At 40.5% G+C, this 26,728-nt stretch overlaps 1 protein-coding gene across 1 annotated transcript in view; it reads right to left on the reverse strand.

Annotated features, from left to right (window-relative positions):
- The window catches only part of LOC126272032 (tektin-1), a 151,714-nt gene extending 146,325 nt beyond the window's left edge, over nucleotides 1-5,389 (reverse strand). The window contains exons 1-2 of the mRNA XM_049974550.1: nucleotides 5,131-5,389; nucleotides 4,727-4,842 (exon numbers count right to left, since the gene is read on the reverse strand). The gene's annotated coding sequence lies outside the window, so the exon portion shown is untranslated. The remainder of the gene's footprint in view (nucleotides 1-4,726; nucleotides 4,843-5,130) is intronic.
- Between the last annotated feature and the right edge of the window lie 21,339 nt (nucleotides 5,390-26,728).

Below are 26,728 nucleotides of genomic sequence, written 5' to 3' on the forward strand. Positions count from 1 at the left end.
ATATTGGACTACAATAGGGTGAAAATGAAGGTTGTAAAGTTCCCCATTTAATCATACGATTGATCTCTTCCCATACTGCCTCTCGTTTTGCCCATGGAATAGGACATAACGTTACATAAAATGTTTCATGTGGATTGACTTCAAATTTATATTCATAGTCTTTTATTATTCCTGAATCCTTACTGCAAACATTGACATACTTAAATAACAAGTTAGAAAGTTCTTGTCGTTGCATCTCATTTAGTACCTGTGATACACTTAGTTTCTGCTCTACTATTTCGTAACTAACCTCAGTGTTTGCTTCTTGTTCAGTACCGAATTTGTCTGTGAAATATACAGCTGTTAAGGAATATTGTACCACTACATTTCAGTCTGATTTGTTTTCGTTACTTTCGTAAGGTGTTCTGACTCAATCAATAGAACAGATCTGATCCTTTACAAAAAAAAGTGACATTTACCATTACCTATGTTAATCTGCGTTTTGTATGTTCTAAACGTGTCGATGCCAATAAGACAGTTAACTAAAAGTTTGTCAGTTATAAGAAAGTTACATTTCACTGTCAAATGTTAAATTTGTAATGGAACAAGTACCTGATGTTTCACCAGTCTAGTCTTACTGCCTGTAGCAGTTTGTACCTTGCCGTTTTGGACAGGAAATATTGGGAACTGGCCTCTCTTCTTCAATTCCCATTAAAAAAAAAATGCATTTGACATTAGGTTAGTATATCTAACTCACGCTGATACAAATCATCCTTCATGTCACCTTATTTCTCAAACCTTACAAAACGTTGTTCTGCCTTGCACCCACTCCCTGAGAGGTCAATGGCCTGGGGCTTAACTACGACCGGTTCATGTTTTCCGAGCCGGCCGCGGTGGTCTCGCGGTTCTAGGCGCGCAGTCCGCAACCGTGCGACTGCTATGGTCGCAGGTTCGAATCCTGCCTCGAGCATGGATGTGTGTGATGTCCTAAGGTTAGTTAGGTTTAAGTAGTTCTAAGTTCTAGGGGACTGATGACCACAGCAGTTGAGTCCCATAGTGCTCAGAGCCATTTGAACCATGTTTTCCGACGGCGTAGCGTGACTTAATTTGTTACCTGGAGACATTTCAGTTAGTTGCACTGTGTGGGTATTTCATCCAATTTGTGTCGTTAGCAGCTGTGCAGTTATTTTGCTGCCCAGAGGTCAGCTGCGGTACAGCGTTAAGACATGGCATTGATGCCGTGCGTCTGCCACTGCTCCGCTTGGCTGTTTCTATTCATATCTGCCTAGAGCCTTGTGATGGTGGATTTTAATTCGCCCGTGCGTTGAAATTTCCCCTGTTGTTTTGGAAATTTCTTTTAAATCGTTTCTTTGTTCCATCCCCGTTACCGTAATCATACCACTGTGTACTATCCTTGCCGTGAGTTTAGATCACGTTTTACTGACTTATTTACATAACTATGTTGTTGTGCCTGATTTTCTGTTGCTCTATCGGGTACAGTCTTTTCCTCATAGATTAAGTCGACAGAATCGAGCACTGACAGAGAATATTCAGTGTCGTGCTCTGGCATTGTGACTAATTTTTCTCTAATCTGCGATAGTAAACGTCTTTTCAAAATTTTTAACACGTCTACCTGTGATATTGGGTCCGTCCAGTAGAGTGTATTGTTCAGATATTTTTCAAAGTATCCTCATATACTACCGTATTTGCCATTGAATACTGCAGGGTTGAAAACCTCGCGTCTGAGTCTTTCTTGCACTGCCTCAGACCAGTATTTGTCGAGGAAAGCTCGTTCAAATTGGATATAAGTGCTGCAACGTTTGGCCACTTCAGTTCCTCCCACGAGAAATCTGATTTTCTATGCATCCGTCCAGTTGCGTGGAAATGCATGACGTTAAGCACTGATAAATACTACGGGATTCATTCTTTTACCTTTGGTGGTGACTGTAGGAAACTGTCGATGTCTCAGCAAACCTTCGTCTGCAAAAGTAGTTAATAGACACATGGCATTTTCGGTCGTATTTAGGTGGTTATTGTAGTTACCTGTAATTCAGGCTGGTAATTGTTCAGGTATTGGAGTTGTGGGTATGTTTAAATTTTGCGCTCTACAATTGTCACTGGTATCTGCTGTGGGACTCTGTACAATTTGTGGATTAATACCAACAGGTTGTGGTTTGTTCTCTGTAGCCTGTGTATTATTTAAATGCATATTTCGAGATCCAGTAATATTTTCTTCTAAAAGATGGCGGATCCTATTTTCTGTCGCTGGTAGAGTAATGTTTAGGCCCTACCTTCTTCACTATTTCATTTCCTTTTTCTGAATAACCTTTTCTACTACATCTGTGTACAAATTACAATCTGTTACCAACTTCTCTGTAATGGTATTACCCTAATATAATGTACCTGTTTTAGCTTGACCAATGATATCACTCAAATTTTCATTGATCTTCTCTCTCTTTTTCTTAGCACATGCTGAGTCAACTTCTAATGTTGCTATCCTTAAAGTAAGCTCTCCTACAGCTAGAGGTACACTTTCATAGTCTTTATTTAGTTTGTTAACGACAGTGGTTACCTTTTTTACTGTCGAACACAACTAGCTTTGTGTGGCTTCAATGCTTGTGTTTGTGATTTTCTTTATCTGTTGTTCTACTATAGTTCAATTCTTTTACCTTGGCTGTTCGCGCATGCCCGCCCAAATGCGGGAGATGCAGCGTTGCCAATTGCACGCGTCAAGAGAAGCAGCGCTATAGTATAGTTCGCAAACTTACGTTTAGGGGGGAGCGCGCAGTTTATGAAGTAAAGTCACCACGGCCGCATTAACGTGCTCCTCGCATTCCGCGATGTGCGCGATTTTATCATCATTGCACTGCTCGCGTGTACACACATAGTGTTTCGACTGCTTTGACACACTTTATCATTTGATTTCACAAATACTATTTGGCCCAAAATTTTTATTTTTACACATCTTCTTGACTGATACCTTCTCCCAATAAATGACTTAATTTTGTTTCGAAGTTCAACGCAGTTATTGTGCAGCACTGAAGGTAGTAAACAATTGCACGAAATTTTGAAGAGTTTGCAGAGGTAAAAGCCCATAGCGTATAGTTTCCATTAGAAACTATAAAAAATTATATTCAGATGAATAAAATTCATATTGTTTTTAAATAAAGAAAATATTAAGCAGCAAGTAAGATTTGAACTCACAATCTTTTACTTCACAGTCATTTACTTTAACCATAACGCTAACACAGCTTGCCATTCAATGCATCTCCCGGAGGACTTAAAAATATCACGCAAAATGCCGACAATCCTGTTGGTATGACTATGAATTACTCACGTTTCGTCGAAGTACAATAAGAAATAAACAATTACCGCTGTTCTTTATTGCGGTTAGTGAGAATGATACAAACACCTTTCCTTGCTATCACCTGAATTAGGAGGCTTATTGCTTGTTTGGTTTAATTAATTAATAGAATATAAAGCAATTGGTATAAAGAATGCTTTTTCCAAACTTTTTATGAAAGAAAGTCTGCTACAAGACACTGATTTTGTTCAATTACTTTATCTATGACTGAACGTTTCTAAAACTGAAGACACTCGTCTATGGTCTGCACTGCAGCCGAGATCTGGCAACGTCGTTCTCTGTTCATTGGCTGACTGTGGTTTGTGACATCAGATGTGCAGAACGTACCTAAACTCGGCCGCCGTCATAAATGACACACACTTTAGATCATTATGGTTGCTAAAAGAATCTATCGTCTGTTTCAACTCCATTACGTTACTGTTAACTTCAGAAAGCACTTCATGCTTTACCAGTGTTTTCATATCATTCAATTTTTGTCGATTTCAGTGAGAAAATTTATGCTAAGTCATCGAATTTCCGTGAGACCATGTCTTGCAAATGCTTGAATACTTGTTTTTCTTCTTGTTTCATTGTACTTAGATCTTGTGTGACTGTGTCCAGATTGTGTGTCAAAATATTAAATTTGATATTCATATATTGTTTCATATCACTGGATCTTATTGTGTTTCATATCATCAAATTTCACTTTTTGAGTTAGATAATAACTGTCATAGTAGTGCTTCAGTTGCACCGCTGTGGTTGGTGTCAGCTGTACTTTCCAAGTTAATGTTTGTGTTGTGACCAAGTGGTGTTTGTAACATGTTGTCAAAATTCATATTGTAATCACTCTGCAATGTTTCATTCTGGGAGATGCGTGACATTGTCTTGACAATTGTAAACACTGTGTCGTCAAGGCTGTTCAGCTGTGGAACGTCGCTATCATTTGTCACTCCTGCGACACTCATCTTTGATCTACTTAAATTTCCTGCAGTAGGCATGCATAGTGCCTGAACTTCGATTGTTCGATCTCTCAATTCTATGTCATCTTGGCTGATTGAGTTTTCGCTACTGGTATCAACAATGGGCATATATTTTTCGCCTATGTTGTATGAACATGCAAAAAATAAAATTCTCACAAAAATGTTAAAAATTTCATATGCTAACCATTACACTTGACAAATGCAATTCGCGTGATGTCAAAGCCTGTTTTCTGTCTATTATTATGCTAAACTATTGTGTCATAATACTTCATTTTTACTGACAATATGTAGAACACTGAACAATTTCTATAGATTTTTAGCAAATAAAATTCAAGGAAGGGGATAATGAGGAAAAGGTTTCTATCTACATCAAATGAGGTGCTACCAAGCGTCACCATGCAAGCAACTCACGTAACCCTCCTACCTTTGCTGTGCCAAACAAAACAGCTTACTATGGAAGATTTTACGTGATCTGGTTCCAATTCTTATTCCTTTCAAAAATTTTCTCTTCAATTTTTGCCTTTTTGCTTTACTTGCTCCCTGTCACGATTCATGCAAAGAAAATACAGACAATTAGTTTTTATGACACATAGCACCGTCAGTTACTATAACAATAGTTAACAAACACTACTCATAACTGGTGCCCTGAAGTTCTGGCACATAGGTCGACAGTTGTAATAAAAAAGAAAAGAATGAATAAATTAATACATAATACTAAATATTATTGACTATGAGTATGAAGACACATTTTTGTGGCATATAATATGGTTGTGTTATTAAAAATGTTCTGTGCTTATTTGTATCTTTTGGCCATCGGACTTCGCTTACATTTTAATGGTAGCTGCAGGCGACGGACTCCGGGAACACCGGCGCTTGTCATAATCAAGAAAATCCTCCTTGTATGTTCTTCACTTACTTCAATAAATAAAAAAAATACTTGATGCTGTTGTTCAATATAATATTATTCACGCACAAAAATGATTCATAGAGCTCGAAATACTTCATACCTAAAATCACACATCTTCATTGTCCTTCTACATATGAGAGAGTATGAGAGTGAAAACAAAAAACTGTACAAAAATTGAATGTTTTTTCTTTCATTTGTCTGCGCCTTACCGTGCATTCATAATTAACGTCTTAGCCAGCTCTTTGGTCGCTCGGTGTTTCATTTTTTTTTAATGAATCTTAATTTTACGACATACTGGGTGCCTTATAGCATGCACCTCCACAGACGGCGCCTCCGCGTGTGGAGGTGGAGTCCTAGGGAAGCATTTTTAGAATGAGGTGGTCTACGCATATGTAGCTGCTGAGAGTGGGCAAACCAAGGCCGTGGTCCTGAACTGTGTTGCAGTGGGCAACACTCGGGTTCATTTGTTTTGGGTACATCGTATTATACACTCAAATCTGAGGAAAATTATACATTTTAAAACAGATTTCGATATGAAACCAAAATCATTACGTTTGTTTGACAACAGCTTCTACGCCATGTGATTTTTTAAGATGTTTATAATGCATCTACATGTGTGTGTTTGAGTGTAGTTCAATGTAAACCACTATGTGGAAAAACGGAATTACTAGTAGCAAAGACTAGTGAAAAAAATTGTCGGTATGATATCATATTTTTTTCGGTTTCAACAGGCACTATGTGCTTAAGCTATCTCGTTGGCCTATATAGTGAGACACCGCATTTAATCCGTTGAACTAACAAACAGTTAACCATCTTCTGTGAATAAGTCGAGGGGATGTGGACTGATAATGTTGAAAATCAGCTAATCAATAAAGACTAGGAATTTCTCCTATTCTATGCATGCAATTGATATGGTGACAAACATAGTTTTTAAACTATGAGTCTCTAAAACCGATAAATATTATTACTTTACTTTGTTCTAACGTCTACGTCGTAATACCATCGTCACTACTATCCAAGTACATGACCGAACCATTTAAGATGACAGGTTCAAGGCTTAAATCCGCCTCCATCTCCCTATCAAAATATTCATCCTGAAACTTTTCAGCGTACTGTGCATAAATTGCCCATGCTGAAGCTGGACGCTATTTATTGCTTCATGCAGAAGCATTTCAGTGATGGTTATGTTGAATGCTTTGGTGATTCTCCACATAGCCTTTTAACCTCTACTGAAATTAATTCCATCGTATTATACTGACAGTGATGTGTGGGTAGACACAAAACTGTGTGACCACATTTTCACACAAGAAAGTAAAATTTGTATATTCTGTCACGAGACTCATATAAATTAACAAGTCGCAGCAGCTTGTCTTACACTGTCCAGAATGTTTTTATTTCTCATCCAAAGCACAGTACCCGCTTTCCTGATGATTGTACTTGGTGTTTTCTCTGTAACAGCTGAATGATTATTGGTATGGTAATTACAACAACTGACTTCGAAGCAGGGTATGGCAAGAATTGTTCAGTGAACCACTATTTTCCGAACAGTGGTCATTTCTGTTTTTCTTACACCTAAATACAAGTTTACTCTCAGGAACAAAACCAGAAGAATGCATCGTAATTATCCCAGAACCTTGTCCTATGGGGACTTTAAAACAGTCAGTACCATCACTCATTGTCCAGTAGGTATTTATGGAGTGATTTTGATTCACCAATGTTTCATCAAGGAACACACTAGCTACCTCCTTCACTTGCGCATCTTTATATGGGAAGTGTTTCATGTTGAACCTAGGTCACTTCTTTCAATTGAAAACTCTCTTCCTAAACATATTTGAACCCAATTGCATTTAAAATACTTGCTTTGACGAAGTACTACCTCTGAAACCAGTTTGTTTGTGCATGACCAGAACAAACTTTTGTGATATCGGGTTTCTCCTTCTTGTGTACATTTCAAACACAGTGCCTTTTAAAATATCGTTATCGAAACGATCCATTTGCGTTACAAATTTCGTCCGGTTTCGATGCTTTCCAGGCATGAATACAAATTATCCTGAGGCTTCTACAGCTCTGACACTTTTATTAACTATTCTCTGTACAGTTCTCTTGTCGACATGTGCTTCTGCAGTTTGTTCTTCAGTCTTCAAAAGTCAAAATCAGAAGGCTCACTTTCAGGTTAACATTTTAGAAATTTATAGATGCGATACGTAAATTCCTGCTTATGGAGGTCTATATTTATATGATTACTCTTTAATTCGCAATGAAGTGCCTGGCAGAGGGTTCATATAACCACCTTCAACCTATTTTCCTACAGTTAAACTCTCGAACAGTGCACAGGAAAAACGAACACTTCAGTCTTTCTGTGTGAGTTCTTATTTCTGTTATTTTATTACAATCATCATTCCTCCCTGCGTATGTGGACACCAACAAAATATTTTCACACTCTGAGGAGGAAGCTGGTGATTGAAATTTCATGAGAAGATCCTTCCGGAGCGAAAAACGTCTTTCTTGTGATGATTGCCATCCCAATTCGAATTTCGTATTCGTGGCACTTCCTCTTGTTTCACGAAAATACAAAACGAGCTGCTCTTTTTTGGACTTTGTCAATGTTTTACACGAATACTATCTGATGCAGATCCCACACCAGACAGCAATACTCCAGAAGAGGGAGGACAAGCATGAAGTAAGTAGTTTCTTTGGTAAACCTTTTGTACTTTCTAAGCGTTCTGCCAATACGTCAGTCTTTGGTTTACCTTCCCCACACGATTGTCTGTATAGTTGTCACAATTTAAGTTATTCATAATTGTAATCCATAAGTATTTAGTTAAATTTACAGCTTTTAGATTCGTGTGTTTTATCCTATATCCGAAATTTTGTGGAATCGTTTTAGTACTCATGCAGACGACGTCACACTTCTCATTAATTAGAGTCAACTGCCATTTCTCGTACCCTACAGATATCTTGTCTAATTGACTACATGGTAAATGATAACATCATCTGCAAACAATCTAAAAGGACTGCACGGATTGTCTCCTAAATCGTTTATGTAGATTCCTAACACTTCCTTAGGGAACGCCAGATTTCCCTTCTGTTTCATTCGTTGATTTTCCATCGATTACTTTATAATGTGACTTTTCTGACAGGAAATCACGAATCCAGTCACACAACTGGGACGATACTCCATAGGCATTCAATTTCTCCCAGCTAGCCATTCGTCGAAGAATGGTTGCTAGCAGTTAATGGAAGGAGATGCCTTCCTACATGACCCAAACTATAGCTGTAACTTGCTGCTAGCAGTATGGAAAGACAATAAATATTATTGGCTGCCAGTGGCTGAATATTGGACTGACTTCCTAAATTACATGAACTTTAGTAATGAGTGTGCTGGATTGGTAGTGTGGCAGACATGGTTGACTGTACATTTAGTGAAAGAGCTGTGAATCAGAAATACGCGAAGTTGAAATATAAGGTGTATAATATCACATCGCGAGAAATATGTATGATATAGTCAGGCATGTTTCCTATTGTTTGAAGATGAATAAAAGTGAGATAAAGGACGTCATCTTTTATTTCAGAAAAACGGCACCCTCTTTCGTTATTAATTTGGTTGTAAATTATTATAGTTATGCCAAGTACTGTCAGTCAGCGGTTTAGCTTTTTACGATCGTTGCTGAAGTAAGTATTGCTCCTCATAGTCCGATTGCCAGCCGATAGGAAGATGGTGAGACACTTCAAATTATGGGGGGAGGGAGGGGGGGGAGTTTACACAATGTTAATTTGAGAAATGCCAAGTTGCACTGTGTTTTTTTTTTTTTTTTTGGAGCCCACATTGAGTTGTACCCACCTCCCCTCCCCCTCTCTTATGACTTGCGCAAAGTAAGCGCAAAGAGTTCAACAGAAGGCAATGGTATACCACCTTCAATAAGTTCGCGCCTAGTAATATGGCATTGTGATAATCAATACAACTTTCAGGCTGTTGACATCTTTACTTCAGCAATTTGGTAAAAGATGCGAATGTTGGATACGTTATGCTGTTAGCTCTGGAATACTGGAGTATGGTTCATCATTAAAGTGAACTTAGTACAGAATAGCTCATGTTGCAAATACAATCAGTAATACTTCGGTCGCTATTTGTGGGTACTTCTGTAGTCACTAATATTTCTATCTCTATCTGTGGGTGGTTCTGTTGTGTGGGCAGCAGTGTCTTTGACCCACAGTCGATGGGTTTTCAGTATCCTCATCGTTCCTACGTGCCAGCAATGGACCAATACCAAATGGACAGGTATTTATGGCCAGAGCAAGTGGATGTGATGGTGAAAATGTTGTAAGACAGCATGTTCTGTAACTGTGGCTTGGTACACTCGCAGATACCTGTATTGACATCTTTCTTCTGTAGTTGGTTTAACTGTTGCACAGTATGGACAGTTTATAGGTGAAACTTTGAATAATAACTCACCTTTACCTAGAAAGCTTGCAGCTCCGGTAAATTTTCTGTTTTTTGTTTCCGTTTGGGGGGAGGGGGGAGTTATCAAGTACCCAAGGTATTCAGCTTACTCCTGGAAAAAAGGAAGTATCTTTAGCTTTGCATCATAATAATGTGGTAAACTATTGTGTAAAGGTTTCGCAGGTGATCCTGAAGCGTAGCTTCCATGACAGTTAAGTCACCTAGATAGTTAGTGTAGAGGAGTATGGACGTGGTTAACTGTTCCTGGTATCTCTGAAAGCTCCAAGAATAGAAAAGGTCCCAAAAAGTGAGTGCTTCTATTTTTACTAGCCGAAGTGAGCGTTTACGAATAAGACGTTTTTTGACTGTTCATGTAGCGGTATTTGCAAATACGTGTCGGCAATGTTGATATTAAAAAAAAAAATGTTCTCCTCCAATAAGCTTTGTGAGGAAGTCTTCCTCGATGTGGTACAGAGTAGATTCCTACTTGTGCCTGGGCATTGATTGTTGGTTTAAAGTCATTGCATAGATACAGGTAGCTATTGGATTTCCTTAGTACTACCTGGGACATTCTCTAGGCACCTGTTTTAACTGGATAAAAGACCCTAGTCTCCTGGAGTCAATCAAGTTTTTACTTAACGGCTGTCTGTAAGGAGACAGGGTCATGCTCAGCAGAAACAGTGTACTGTGTCTGCACAGGAGAACATAATATGAGCCTGGAAATCCATGGAGCACCCCAGGCCAGGTTTGAGTATAGATGTGAGAATGGTAAAGAGGTCGTCAAGTTTCTGGAAGGGAATCGTGTCAGAGGCAAGCAGAACTTCGTCAGTGATGGAAAATCTAAACAATGACAAAGCACCCAGATCGAAAATGTTTCCAGATGAATGACTGTCGATACTTACTGCTCACTTTTGTGCAATCAATACTTTGTTTCTAAGTGTCACCGCAGAAACAGGTACAGTCACCAGTCTTGTGACCTTCTTTTAGCCCTGGGGGCTGCAATTTCAGGGGCCGCCAAATTCATATTCTTGAAAGAAAAAAACCTTGCTTCGCAAAGCACATAGCATCCAGCGCACGTTGGCCTATTGATTATTCATATGATTTTCAAAAGGATCCCTGTTTGTTTTTCATAAGTTCTAAGTTTATTTCTGTACTAATCATAAGTTGATTTTTGAATGCGTGCGTAGTTTACATTATGTCCCTGCCAGGGGAATCCTAATCGCATCTAGAAATGGAGTGCTAAAGTTAAGCTGAATTACTGGCGTGTGTACTATAAGTAGGAAATATTTTAGAAATGGTGTGTGCAGGACTTGAAATTAGAGACGAGCACTTCCACGTGGTGAGTACTGTGTGAGTATCAATCTGTGTATGAGACAAAGGATAAAGAGAAGTACTCGTCCAAGGTATCAGTTGAGGACTCGCGTGTGTGACAAATATGATCTTAATATTACTTTGCGTGTTATGTTTCCGTGTGGCGCTAGATTCAAACTCTAATACTCTGAGAGAGAAGCAAGGTGAGTCAGCCGTCTATCCAGTAACGCCACTTGGCTTGCATTGCACAGGAAGATGTGCACATATCCACCAGAGCTCGTAGTGGGAAAGAAAAGTTACGAAGTGGGGCAGTGTCGTGTGAAACTGGGATGAATACTAATTCAAGAGGGACAGCTCAAAGTGAAGTAATTCTAACATTGAGACCATTCTTTGTGAGGTATTCTATGTTGACAGTGTGATGTATTTCATGTAATTGAAGTATGTGTGGTTTGCATGGGAGAGTAGCAAGATAGGTTCAGAGGCAGTGGGTTATGCATGTTTCTTTTTGTACCGCTTGGTCTCGAGTAAATTTTAGTGATGATGGATGTGAGAGTCGATGTGTGACCATCCTATCCAGAAAGTGCACTGTAGCCTTAGATAATCACAAGACCATAAGATAATCACCAATGTAAAGCCATGCCCACTGGGTGGAGTTTCTCATGTGTAATTGTTGTATAAAATGTAATGGTGTGTTTAGGTTATCTTTGAATCATAATCGAATTTATCAGAATAAAAAAGATAGTGAAAAGAAAAAGATTGGTGGCCTTGATTAGATTAGATTAATACTTGTTCCATAGATCATGAATACGACACTTCGTAATGATGTGGAACGTGTCAGGTTAATGAAAGATGTCTGTACAAGATATTACATTACACAAAATATTGCATGACACTAATGTTTAAGTTAGTTTTTCCCCCTCCCTTAATTTATATCTAAAAATTCAGCCAATGAGTAGAAGGAGTTGTCATCTAGAAATTCTTTTAATTTATTTTTAAATGTTGGTTGGCTATCTGTCAGGCTTTTGATGCTGTTTGGTAGGTGACCAAAGACATTTGTGGCAGCATAATTTACCCCTTTCTGTGCCAAAGTCAGATTTAACCCTGCGTAGTGAAGATCATCCTTTCTCCTGGTGTTATAGCTATGCACACTGCTAATACTTTTGAACTGGGTGGGATTATTAACAACAAATTTCATAAGTGAATATATATACTGTGAGGATCCCTAGATCCTTAAATAGATGTCTGCAGGATGACCGTGGGTGGGCTCCAGCAATTATTCTGATTACACGTTTTTGAACAATGAATACTTTTCTATTCAACGATGAATTACCCCAGAATATGATACCATACGAAAGCAGTGAATGAAAGTAGGCATAGTAAGCTAATTTACTGAGATTCTTATCACCAAAATTTGCAATAACCCTAATAGCATACTTAGCTGAACTCAGACGTTTCAGCAGACCATCAATGTGTTGCTTCCAGTTTAACCTCTCATCAGTGGACACACCTAAAAATTTTGAAAATTCTACCTTAGCTACAGACTTCTGTTCAAAGCCTATATTTATTACTGGAGTTGTGCCATTTACTGTGCGGAACTGCATATACTGTGTTTTATCAAAATTTAAAGAGAGTCCGTTTGCTGAGAACCGCTTAATAATTTTGTGAAAGATTGTTATTCGAATAGTGTGTAGTCATGATAATCAGGATTTATAATGTGTGCGCCATTCATATTCAGTGTGATGGCCACGTGTTGATCAAAGCCGTTGGGTAAGAAGGAAAACGTGGTATTGCCAGAGTGTAGTAAACAAGCAGAGTTGTGTAAATTCCTAACAGTTATATTTGTGTTATCCGTTTCCAGTGCATAATATTCAAACAGGTGAATAATTTGTAGCTTAATTGTGGGTACTAGAGCTCATAATCAGTCATTGATGTTACTTGAGAGATAAGAATAAATCGACTCGCTTTGCAGACCACTCATCTTGCAGGGCTGACTGCTTGATGCCACAGTATGAGCAAGGTTTGTGGGTGCTTCTCTATGGGCCAGTACAGCCTCAAGGTGGTTTATGAACAGATTAAAGTTACCTGCAGGTGCTCGATGTTGTTGTTGTTGTGGTCTTCAGTCCTGAGACTGGTTTGATGCAGCTCTCCATGCTGCTCTATTCTGTGCAAGCTTCTTCATCCCCCAGAACCCACCGCAACCCACATCCTTCTGAATCTGCTTAGTGTAGTCATCTCTTGGTGTCCCTCTACGATTTTTACCCTCCACGCTGCCCTCCAATGCTAAATTGGTGATCCCTTGATGCCTCAGAACATGTCCTACCAACCGATCCCTTCTTCTGGTCAAGTTGTGCCACAAACTTCTCTTCTCCCCAATCCTATTCAATACCTCCTCATTAGTTATGTGATCTACCCATCAAATCTTCAGCATTCTTCTGTCAGGTGCTCGATATTCACTTAATATTAATAAGGATTTTTTGTGAAATTCTACTTCTGTTGCACATGCTTCCATATGCTGTTGTAGGCAAAATTTATTAATGTCTATGTTCTTAAATTTATGACAGTTCCTGATAAATGTGGTAACTCCTCCTTTCTCCATTTCTGATCTACAAAAGTGAGATGCTACCCTGCACCCTATAGCACTTAAAAGTTCTATACCAGTGGTCACCTGATGTTCAGAGAGGCAGATTATGTCAGCTGGGTTTGAAGGCTCTAATTCATACATGCAGACAGTTAATTCATTAATTTTATTTCTCAGTGCTCGAATATTTTGATACAATTGATATAGCTGACATTTCACATTGACTGAGTTAAAATTGGGTAGAGTTAAAATATCAGCTGACTGTTGAAACTTCATAACCAATAGCTGTTTATACTGATGTAATAAGCTAGAATTATGTTTTATGGTTTCATTGTGCCCAACGACAGTATTTGTTTGAAGTAGTAAAGGGTACATCAATAATTTGCAATGATGTGTATTGCATATCTAGTTTCGGTCATTTTGTGGCCATCTTCAGTGCAGTAAATGTAAGTTAAAACATTAAAAACACTTATATTTGCACAGAGTCCAGTTGGGGCTATGCACATATACAGCGAGCAAAATCTAGATATGCAATAAACATCATTTTGATTGATTGCTGTATCCTTTAACACTTTATCTAAGGATTGGCATGATCCTGCTGTCAACCTTGAGGAAATCAAATATTTCTTAGAAATACTAGCGCTTAGTGGGTATAATCAACTGACAAGAAAGAAAATATATTCGGAGAGAAACAATACCATACACAATAAGTTAATGTATAATGCAATGTGGAGGAATATATTTTAAATGATCAGTTGGTTCATTCATTTGGTTAATAATGATAACCTTGATGCAAACGGTGAAGATAAATTGTGGAAAATCGGCTTCATATTACTCGTTGTAAGACACAATTATTCAAATATTTTGGGCCTGAACTGAATTCGGCTTCTGCAGAAGAAAGAAATGTATATGAAAAGGGTATTGCTCATTCTAACATACAAGAAAGAAATGATCTGTGTCTGGGTAAAGTATGTGACAACCCTGTTGCTAATGCAGTATCAAATACAAATGGTAATTAACATTACAAGTTATTATCTGTGGTCAATGAAACACATTGAAGTCCCTCAGCCCTTCATCCTGACAGAGTACAACAAGCACATGGATGGAACTGATTGAATGGATCAAAATGTGAATCAGTACGCCCTTCATCCTGACAGAGTACAACAAGCACATGGATGGAACTGATTGAATGGATCAAAATGTGAATCAGTACAGGATAAATGTGCATAACAGGAAATGGTATTGGCCTATTTGCAGTTGGTTACTGTATCTCGTTATAAGCTGTGAAACTAGAAATACAATTACTCACGTAAATTTAAAAGAAAAAAAAATTGTGCGGGTTTACTTGTGGAAGTATTCGATACCACTGAAGCGACCTGGACGAACCCCACGCTACAGTACTACATAAGATGAGTTCTGTTGATGGAAAGACCACTGATTGTGAAAATACTGGAAGACTGAATGTCTGGAAGAAGGTGTAAGACGCAGCATATATGTGAGACTGTGTTTGAATGTTCTGCTGGTTACTGTACCAAATAAAGTGGTTTTCTGTTTGTTTACAATTTGTATCTCGTTCTCATGTCTAATTTGTTATCATCAATAAAAAAGTGTACCCTTTTCATATTAATGTATATTTTGCCTAGCATTATATATACCGGATATTAAATTAAAACTACAAAGGTAATGTTTTCTTTTTTCACTTTTACAGTAGTAAATAATAAAAACAGGAAGAAGTTCAGGCACTACTGGGTTAATTTCGCTTCCGGTATAGATCACTTTTAACGTAGGTTTTCAAGTTTTATAGCACTTGATACTTACACACGACTGCGTCCACGAAAGATTTCATGATCAATATGTCATTTGTGTACAGTTTACAGCAATATAACTAAGATAACTAACTCTTTATCGTATTCAGGCTGATCGAGCTGCAGTAATAGATAGGCGTACTTTTAGAAATATAAAAACCACATAAGACAAAACAATTTCTTCCTGAAAATTTACTTCATTTCAGTTTATACTTTCCCATCAGATTTATGTAAAATTCACCGTTTGTAATAAATGAAAACTAAAATAAACCTATGCCACATAACACCTGAACAAAAAAGTGTTGCACAACATTAAGCTTTCACTCGGTAATGAAAATACAAGTGTAATTTTTGAATAATTTAATTCTAAATATACTATTACAAATACTGGAGCGTTATCAAGACAAGTCTTTAGCAACTCTATTTGAGTGATGTACATTTTATTGGTGCAAAGTTAAGCTTCATACGGGTTGTTAAAATACCCCTTCCCTGTTACTTTTAGCATTTCTGCAGTTTTCCACATAATTACATTCTGAAACACACAGTAAGATTTCTGTTACTTACCGTGTTCTTGAGTTTATCCTGTTGTCACGAAACTATTTACACTGCTGGTTCTCATGACAACAATGCTTTGTTTATATGTAACCACGTTGAGAGAATCTATTTTTTCATCCCTCTTTATCACACTTAAGCTATATATTACGAAGCAGTACTCCAAGATGTTGTGTGAAATAAATCTTAATAGAAAGAGCAACACAAATATGTTTGACAAACATTGCTGGCTCTGACATTTGGTTGTCATTGGGATGCGTAGAAATATCTGTGACTGTAAGGGATGTATTTTGAGTGGATTGTTATTGACTGTTTTGTGTAGGTAGTCAATGACAGTACTTGGTGTTCTATGTGGCAGTAGAGACCTTAGAAAATATGTAGGAATGAGTTGTTTATGTCGGATTTTACATTAAAATTTGTATGAATTTGTTGCATGTTGTGCATTAAAGTTCGGAGACAATAGCTATTCCAGTGTATTTAGTGGAATGCTGGCTCTCATTTATGATTTTTATTGCTCCCGATCGTTTTTACTTCATTTAGTACCTATTTATCATTCGATTGTGTCACGGTAATTGTATTACTAATTTTATTTTACCATGAATTTGGTATTTGTAGTCTTCAGCGTACAGCTATAGTAATTAGTTCCGTGTAAAATACCTATACATTGTGCGGTAACATTGGTACATATTTTAAGTCAGTGAAACGGCTCTGTTATCTGTGTGGAAATAATCGCACGCAGAGTCTCGCTAAATAGTTGTTATTCTACGAACTAGGCGATCTAAGGCCTGTGCTCTTCCAAACCTGCGTACTCGTATTCTCCATGGAATTAAATTTCCCACTGTCACATGTGATACTATGCTCTGTTCGTAAAACAGTCCCCTTGAAATGGGAAATGCCAACGTTTTATTGCTCTAAAAACTGTTCTGTCCTTGCAGATAGGAAAAAGTCAGCTGGCCTTGGCATAAAAAAAAACGTAATTTGCTACAGTCAGTTTCACCATTTGCTCTGCTGAACATCTGTTAACAGTTGACAAATTCGTCTTTATCTATGGTAATATTAATCGTAATATCATCACAGTCTAGTGCAGTGTTATCATTAGATGACGAAGGAAAACAGTAAGTCTTGCCTTCTACAAAGTATCTGAACATATTTACAAAATGATTCTGTCAGAAGCATTTCATTAGTTGCATGTTGCAAAGAATATGTGCAAAAGAATTTGTGCGACTTATTTGACACAAAAACTGAAAATAAAGAGTGTATGTTTACGTAACAACATAAATGGAGGATTCAGTTTCTAGTTGTTAACATGTTTGGACAAGAAGAGAATAGAAGCTTTTGAAATGTGGTACTACAGAAGAATGCTGATGATTAGATGGGTAGATCACATAACTAATGAGGAAGTATTGAATAGGATTGGGGAGAAGAGAAGTTTGTGGCACAACTTGACTAGAAGAAGGGATTGGTTGGTAGGACATGTTCTGTGGCTTCAAGGTATCACCAATATAGTATTGGAGGGCAGTGTGGAGGGTAAAAATCGTAGACGGATACCAAGAGATGAATACACTACCATATTCAGAAGGTTGTAGGTTGCGGTAGGTACTGGGAGATGAAGAGGCTTGCACAGGATAGAGTAGCATGGAGAGCAGTATCAAACCAGTCTCAGAACTGAAGACCACAACAACATCATGTGGGTCTACTCTGGGGTAACTGATGAAACCAGCAGGTGTCCATATAATATGGAGAAACAAATTTAAAGATTATATGATGGTTTGTTTTGTAATGTAATGATTCTGTGTGTGTGATGATATTTCTCAGCTTAAAAATTGTTGTGCACAACCTGTTACGGGATGAAACAGTTTAGTGGAGAACCACTCTCATTTTATGATTTGGTACTGTCACGAAGTAAGGCTAAAGGTTGGGATAGGGGTGTATTCAGTGCCTGTGACAGTTAACCACATGAACTTTCACAGTACATCATGTAACCTCGTTTGGATGTAAATTAAATATAACACGTGACTTTACTGTGGGATTTCTGTTACAAGACAATGGGAAAAAAACATTGCCATAGTTTTGAAGACACCCCAGTTCTTCCAAGATCACTTTAGTCGAAAGTGCTTAAAGTTCGTGAAAAAAAATTTGTAATGTCATTGCAATTGCTCACTTAATGCATTACATAGATATTGGAAGGAACAAATATTAGGTTTTGATATCCACTTGATGTTGGAAACAGAAGTTATTGAATGGTATATGGTTAAAAGCTGCAAAATTCATGCAAAAAGATGCCTTTTATTACATGAAAAATTTATTCCCTAAGCTTTAAAAAATGCAGACCTGGATTAAGTACAGCACCTGTTTGCTATTGTATTTAGTAAAATGTTGGATACTAAACAACTATATGGCATTCCTAACTGTGTATTTTTGCCAGCCCTACATTTGTCTAATAAAGGAATCGAAAGCACTAAATGAAGTTACTTTTAGTTTCACTTAACTGCAGTTACAGATTTGTTTGACTTGCAGTTGAGCATTATGGAAATGATAAAAATCTGAAGTGGCGGACACTTGAAAGTAGGCACAAGTATCCCAGAAATGTCTCTGTATGAAGCTTCAAGAATCACTATTGAATGAGGAACCTAGGAATGTACTGTAGTACATTACATATTGCTTCTGTAGGGATTGTGGAAGAAAAGATTATACTAATTACAGTGCCCACAAACACATTTAGGCAATAGTACTCCCTATTCCCCATTCACAAATCGAATGGGAAAACCAAGTATGTGGTGCCATGGCAAGTATCTCATCCATGTATTTCACAGTGGTTTACAAAGTACTCCCTCCCTGATCCCTTGGCTGTAATTTTTTTCCTTTTTAATTGTCTATAGACCATTTAGTACAGCAGTATACAATGTCAACACACACTGATGTGTAGTGTAACCCAAGGCCTTGGCTACATTGAGAAGCTGGGTTAAACTGGAAACGTTTGGTGTCAGTGACAACAGAGGGATCACTTGCAATGAAAGGGGAGCAAATGGGATTTGTTGGATTACTAAGAAAAAAGCTGCAGTGTACAGAAGAATCATTGTACAGCATCCACTGCATTGTGCACCAAGAACTACACTGTGCAAAAGCAGCAAAACTGGGGTTAGTGGTTATTCGGGCAGTTAATTATTTGAGATCCCACAGGCTTACACAGTTTCACACATATTTAGCTGAAATTTGGGAAGAGTACCGTTTCATACCATACCACAGTGAAGGCCATTGGCTTAGCTGTGGTAATGTACTCAAAAGATTTTTTGAGCTGAGAATACCAATAAATCAGTTTTTAATGGACAAACGAAGGTACAATCCCAAGTTAGAAGATCTGGAGTGGGTTGCCGACCTTGCATTTTTAGTGGACGTTCCCGGACACATGAATGTATTGAACACAAGTTTGCGAGGAGAGAATCAGCTAATTTGTGAAATGGCTGAAAAGGTGCAAGCTTTCACTAGTAAGCTTGAGCTGTGGGAACGACAGCCCTCGTCAGGGAACGCAGTGCATTTCCCTACTCTGTCTACTGTGCGAGAACAGAATTGCAAAGAATATGTTTCCGTACTTAGTGCAATAAAAGAGGAATTTCTCAAGCGATTTGGGATATATCATATTTATCACAAGCTTATGAATGGTTCTCGAGACCATTTGCTGTTTCTGTAGATGATATTCATCCCAATTTGCAAATGGAATTAATAGATCTACAGTGTAATTCTCGTCTGAGAGACAAGTTCCTTTTGGCAAGATGTGTAATAGACTTTTATCACGACTTTCCACAGCAAGAGTTTCGTCGTCTCTATCGTGAAGCCGTGAAGATAATGTCAATGTTTGGCTCGACATACGTTGAGACATTTTTTTCTGTTGCAAAAATTAAATAGCCTTGGTTAAGAGTTGACTCAGGGATTGTTCCACATCTTCACTGGTTATGAATCTTATCCAACACATCTATGTCAGTTTGGGAAGAGGGCGATACCCGCTTGTGACTGTAGCGCATCGGAGGGTAGTCTTGACCATGTGGTTTATGAGTGCCCCTTTTCTGATGGTGTAGCAGCCGCACTACGACAACTGCCGAGTAATACTACCTATGACCTACTGAGACAAGAAGAGACTTTTCAAACACTGAATACATTAGCCAGCGAGGTATCACAAAAAGTATTGACGATATTCTTGAGAGACTTTTGTGACTAGTTGCTAATCACCAATCACATCCAGCACTCCGGTCCCGTACTGCCTGTTCGTGGATAGGTCGATCAAACAGTTGGAATCCGCCACGTGCAAGACTAGGGGGACTGCGATGATCTATTTCACGGATTTGACACATGCACCAGATTAGTTAGTAGTTCAGTAGAATAGAAAAGGAAAGTAAATTAGGAACCTGCAGCGACAATAAACTCCTTGCCTGCCTAGTGTCAGGGGCATGCTCACTGGGTTTAGCTTGATGAGCCAGGCACTCAAGTAGGTTTGTACTAACACTGGCACACATGTAACGCTGCATGCAGTTACCACAAATCACCAGTAGTTATTAGAAAGTAATGTTAACATTAGAAATAGTCTGCCCATTAACACAAGTAATACTGTCTGTAGTCTTGCAAATTAATATGTAGTAGCTGCAATTATAAATAACATTGTAGAATATTAAGACCCACTAATCACTAAGGTGGTGGGTTATTCTTGTATAATTATTATGATTGGAGGAAATAAAGAATTTAAAAAAAAAAAATCTGTGATGAAAATTTATGTAACTGTTTGCGTTTGTATGTAGAAACTTCATTCCAGACATTAAATGTATTGCAAACTCCACCTATGATAATTAAATAAAACGTATTGTAGGTAATAGTTATTCTTTCAAACCATGATTTCTTTCAAGCACTCCTACTAACCTTGTTCCTTCATTCAATAAAGCAAGTGGAGAGACGGTATGGTGGGGAGGGGGAGAAGCGGGTGGCCAACTTACCCCTGTGTGCACGCAGAATTCCTGTTAATTGCACATGAGCAAGTGCACCGCACACATGCACGATTTCTGCCCCCCCCCCCCCCCCCCCTGGTGTAATGCCTCCTCTTGCTGTCTACTGGCACTTCCATGATCACCGGTGTGATGTCCTTTTTCTGTGCCCAACCTGTATTCTTCACCTCGTCAAGATACATGAAAGCGAGGCAACACAACACTATCGGTCACTGCAGATATGTGTTGATCAATAAGTTGAAATTCAAATTATTACTCTCAGCTAGCTGTGTTGTTCAGTGGTGGCTGTGTTGTTGTTGTTGTGGTTGTGGTCTTCAGTCCTGAGACTGGTTTGATGCAGCTGTCCATGCTACTCCATCCGGTGCAAGCTTCTTCATCTCCCAGTACTTACTGCAACCTACGTCCTTCTGAATATGCTTAGCGTATTCATCTCTAGGTCTCCCTCTACGATTTTTACCCTCCATGCTGCCCTCCTATGCTAAATTTGTGATCCTGTGATGCCCCAGGACATGTCCTACCAACTGGTCCCTTCTTCTTGTCAAGTTGTGCCACAAACTCTTCTTCTCCCCAATTCTATTCAATACCTCCTCATAAGTTATGTGATCTACCCATCTAATCTTCAGCATTCTTCTGTAGCACCACATTTCGAAAGCTTCTATACTCTTCTTGTCCAAACTATTTATCGTCCATGTTTTTCTTCCATACATGGCTACACTCCATACAAATACTTTCAGAAACTACTTCCTGACATTTAAATCTATACTCGATGTTAACAAATTTCTCTTCTTCAGAAACGCTTTCCTTGCCATTGCCAGTCTACATTTTATATCCTCTCTACTTTGACCATCATCAGTTTTTTTGCTCCCCAAATAGCAAAACTCCTTCACTACTTTAAGTGTCTCATTTCCTAATCTAACTTCATCAGCATCACTCGACTTAATTCGACTACATTCCGTTATCCTCGTTTTGCTTTTGTTGATGTTCATTTTATACCCTCTTTTCAAGACATTGTCCATTCCGTTCAACTGCTCTTCCAGGTCCTTTGCTGTCTGACAGAATTACAATGTCATTGGCAAACCTCAAAGTTTTTATTTCTTCTCCATGGATTTTAATACCTACTCCGAATTTTTCTTTCGTTTCCTTTACTGCTTGCTCAATATTCAGATTGAATAACACCGGGGAGATGCTACAACCCTGTCTCACTCCCTTCCCAACCACTACTTCACCCCCTGCGTGGTCGGGGGTTAGAATAGGCCCGCGGTATTCCTGCCTGTCGTGAGAGGCAACTAAATGGAGTCTCAAACTTTTCGGCCTTATATGATGGTCCCCTGTTGGTTTTGACCTCCATCTCTCAAAATTTTCCGAAGAGCGAGCCGAGTGGAGAAGGGCGCCTTACTTGGTGCATTGTTGAATTGCAGTCCTGTCTGCTCTCCATCTCTTGGGCATGACACTGTTTCTGCATGCAGATTACACCTTGCACTGTGCAGTGCCTCTTTCTGCACCGACGGCGACCATGGACCACATGTTACGTAACATCCAGCATGGTAGCCAGTCCGTTGTGGTTGGGCCACCATGTACCCTGTTGTTTGTAGCCCCCTGACAACACAGGGATCGCTCTACTGATGCCTGCGCCGTTAACTCCCCACGTATGCCAAGGAGTAGATACCTATCCTCCTGGGGTATTGGGACTCCCGGCAACGGCCATCCTGCCAGGTGGCTCTTGCCGTGGCTGGGTGGCGCCTGTGGGGAGGGCCCTTGGTTGGAGTAGGTGGCATCAGGGCGGATGACCCGCAATAAAGCATGGTACATCGTCTCTCGCTGGTGGCTAGCCACCAGCAGTCTCGAAGTGTTCTCGGGTGCAGTTTAACGCTCAGAAGTATGATCCGAAAACGTTCCCCTCCCTGGCCGCACCGTGGGAGTAACATAAATCTCAGGATGGCAGTAGCAGTTATTTGCCCCGCTTCTTAGTTTGTATGAGGGCTGATGGGGAGTCTTTTCTCTCCACAAAGCCTCAGTTCTTCGTCGAGCATTTAGAGGACAAGTTTGGGGAGGTGGAGGGCTTGTCAAAAATGCACTCTGGGTCAGTCCTGATACAAACGGCATCCTCTGCCCAGTCACGACGATTACTCGCTTGTGACATGTTGGGGGATGTTGCCGTTACGATCACACCCCATAAGAGTTTAAATATGGTCCAGGGAGTTATTTACCATAGGGATCTTCTTTTGCAGTCTGATGAGCTGCGATCCAGTTTAGAGTGCCGAGGTGTACATTTCGTCCGGCACGTTCATCGGGGTCCGAAGGAAAATCAGATTGCTACCGGTGCCGTCATCTTGGCCTTCGAAGGGGATACATTACTGGAAAAGGACAAGGTGATAGTCTACCGATGTGACGTTAAGCCCTGTATCCGTCCCCGATGCGGTGCTTTAAGGGCTGGAAGTTCGGCCATATGTCTTCTTGCTGCACTTCCAGCCTCACATGTCGAGATTGTGGATGCCCATCACATCCCAATACTCCATGTGCCCCACCTCCCATCTGTGTCAACTGCAGGGAGCACCATTCACCTTGCTCGCCAGACTGCCGAATTTTCCAGAAAGAGCGTAAAATCATGGAATACAAGACCCTGGACCGACTAACCTATACTGAGGCCAAAAGGATATACGACCGACTCCATCCTGTGAGAATGACATCTTCCTACGCTGCTGCTACAACACCTGTGCTAGCCCCGTCTGTTTCTCCTATTGTGGCCGGATCGACGAGTAGTACAACTCCTGCCCCTCGCCAGTGGGGGGCTCTACCCACCGGGTTGCGCCTGTGCCACCTACCTCAGGAGCAACGCCATCCCACCCATCGGGGACGTCCGTCCCCACTTCTAAGCCGGAGAAGTGTCCAACTTCTTCTGCTTCTCATGCTCGCAAGGGGTCCCTCCCTTCCCAGGTTTCCACCAGCGAGAAGGCTGATGACCAACAGTGGTGTAAGTGGTCGCAATCAGCTAGTCGTAGGGCTTCACAATCATCCTCCGTCCCGGAGACTGAATCGGTGAAGCCCTCCCAGCCAGTGCGACCCAAGGAACGGCATGAGAAACCCAAGAAGAAGAGCTCTCAGCCCAAGGAAGTCGTGGTGGCAGCCATCCCACCACAACCTTTCAGCTCTGCATCTGAGGATGCGGTGGAGATTCTAACGTCCACTGAGGACCTCGATCTCGCCGGTCCCTCGGATGCCATGGAAAGCACTATCACAGGTGCTAAATCAGAGGCAGCATGTGGCCCAGTGGCGTAATCTCCCTTCCCAGTCCTGTCACGCCTTTCCCAGCCATGGACAACACCATCCTCCAGTGGAACTGCTGTGGTTTCTTCCACCATCTAACTGAGCTCCGCCAACTTATCAGCCTTCACCCTTTCCTCTGCATTGCTCTGCAGGAAACTTGATTTCCGGCAATGCAAACCCCCGCCCTTCGTGGCTACCGGGGTTATTATAAGAACCGGGCAGCTTTTGAAAGGGTGTCTGGTGGCGTCTGCATATATGTCCTGAACTCTCTTCACAGCAAGTCTGTACCTCTCCAAACACCTTTAGAGGCTGTCGCTGTTCGGGTGTGGATGCCACAGGCTGTTACCGTCTGCAGTCTTTACCTTCCACCGGATGGTGATGTCGCGCAGCATGTCCTGGCTGCTCTGATAGCCCAATTGCCACCACCTTTCTTGTTACTGGGCGACTTTAACGCCCATAACCATCTGTGGGGTGGGTCGGTGGCAACAGGTCGAGGCGCCATAGTTGAGCATTTATTGGCGCAGCTCGATCTCTCGATATTAAATGATGGTGCCTTCACACACTTCAGTGTGGCGCATGGCACATACTCCGTCACTGACCTTTCGATCTGTACCCCTAGCCTCTTACCCCCCAATGGTGTGTGCCTTGCCCTTACCTTCAGCTCGACTTGGCACAGGGCCCGAAGGACTCAGTCCCTCCAGAGGCCTTCTGACGCCGTTTTTATTCCATCCTGGCCACGTATCAGGGCTCTGGCATTGTCTATACTGACGGTTCGATGGTTGATTGTTGTGTCAGTTATGCACTAACTCTAGGGGACCATTCTGAACAACGTTCGTTGCCGGCTGGCTGCAGTGTTTACACTGCTGAGCTGGTCGCCGTCTTTCGTGCCCTAGAGTATAGCCGCTCCTGCTCAGGTGAGTCCTTCGTTATCTGTAGCGATTCCCTGAGCAGTTTACGAGCTCTCGACCAGTGTTTCCCTCCTTCTCGTCTGGTGATGGCTATCCAGGAGTCCCTGCATACTCTTGCCCGTTGCGGCAGATCTGTGGTCTTTGTTTGGACCCCGGGCCATGTTGGGATACCCGGAAATGAAACTGTTGACCGCCTGGCGAAAGAGGCCACAAGTGCACCATCTCTGGAGATTGGCCTCCTGGCGACTGATTTGCAGGCACTATTACGCTGCAAAGTTTTTGATTTATGGGACACTGATTGGCGCAACCTGCCCGTGCCAAACAAACTCCGCCGTATCAAGGAGACGACTACTGTGTGGCGGTCATCCATGCAAGTCAACCGCAGGGAATCAGTCGTCCTTTGTCGGCTTCGCATTGGCCACACCCAACTCACGCACAGTTATTTACTGTGTCGTGAGGATCCCCCTCTTTGTTGTTGTGGGGTGTCCTTGACGGTGGTCCATATTCTGTTGGAGTGCGCCCTTTTAACTGTGCTCAGGCAGATTTTTGCGCTGCCTGATCCGCTCTCTGCGCTTTTATCTGACGACTCTTCCATAGCAGACATAGATCTGCGTTTTATTCGGGCAGGGGGATTTTATCACTTAATGTAAGTGTGTGAGTTTTTGTGTTGATTCTGGCGTATGGCCTACGATTTGTCTGATTTTTTTTCATGTGTTTCTCGGTGGTTGGCTTTTCCCTTTTTGTTTGTATGGTCGGCTAACCACCGTCACACTCTGTGTGATTTTAGTTCGTCTTGTCTGGTCTTTGTCTACATTTCTCTTGTTCTGTGTCGTCTGTCTTATCGTCTGTTGATCGTTTTTATTCTCTGTGGGTGTTTTTAGTATTTGGAAAAAGGGACCAATGACCGTAGCTGTCTGGTCCCTTTAACCCCCACAAACCAACCAACCCAACCACTACTTCGCTTTCGTGCCCCTCAACTCTTATAACTGCCATCTGGTTTCTGTACAAATTGTAAATAGCCTTTTGCTCCCTGTATTTTACCTCTACCACCTTCAGAATTCGAAAGAGAGTATTCTAGTCAACATTGTCAAGAGATTTCTCCAAGTCAACAAATATTAGAAATGTAGGTTTGCCTTTCCTTAATCTTTCTTCTAAGATAAGTTGTAAGGTAGGTATTGCCTCATGTGTTCCAATATTTGTACGGAATCCAAACTGATCTTCCCCAATGTTGGCTTCTACCAGTTTTTCTATTCGTCTGTAAAGAAATTGTGTTAGGATTTTGCAGCCGTGGCTTATTAAACTAAGAGTTTGGTAATTTTCACATCTATCAACACCTGCTTTCTTTGGGATTGGAATTATTATATTATTGAAGTCTGAGGGTATTTCACCCGTCTCATACATCTTGCTCACCAGATTGTAGAGTTTTGTCAGGAATGGCTCTCCCAAGGCTCTCTGTAGTTCTAATGGAATGTTGTCTACTCCCAGGGTCTTGATTCGACACAGGTCTTTCAGTGCTGTGTCAGACTCTTCACGCAGTATCGTATCTCCAGTTCGTCTTCATCTACATTCTCTTCCATTTCCATGATATTGTCCACAAGTACATCGCCCTTGTATAGACCCCCTATATACTCCTTCCACCTCTCTGCTTTCCCTTCTTAGCTTAGAACTGTTT

The sequence above is a fragment of the Schistocerca gregaria genome, chromosome 1, assembly GCF_023897955.1.
Source record: "Schistocerca gregaria isolate iqSchGreg1 chromosome 1, iqSchGreg1.2, whole genome shotgun sequence".
Lineage (NCBI taxonomy): Eukaryota > Metazoa > Arthropoda > Insecta > Orthoptera > Acrididae > Schistocerca > Schistocerca gregaria.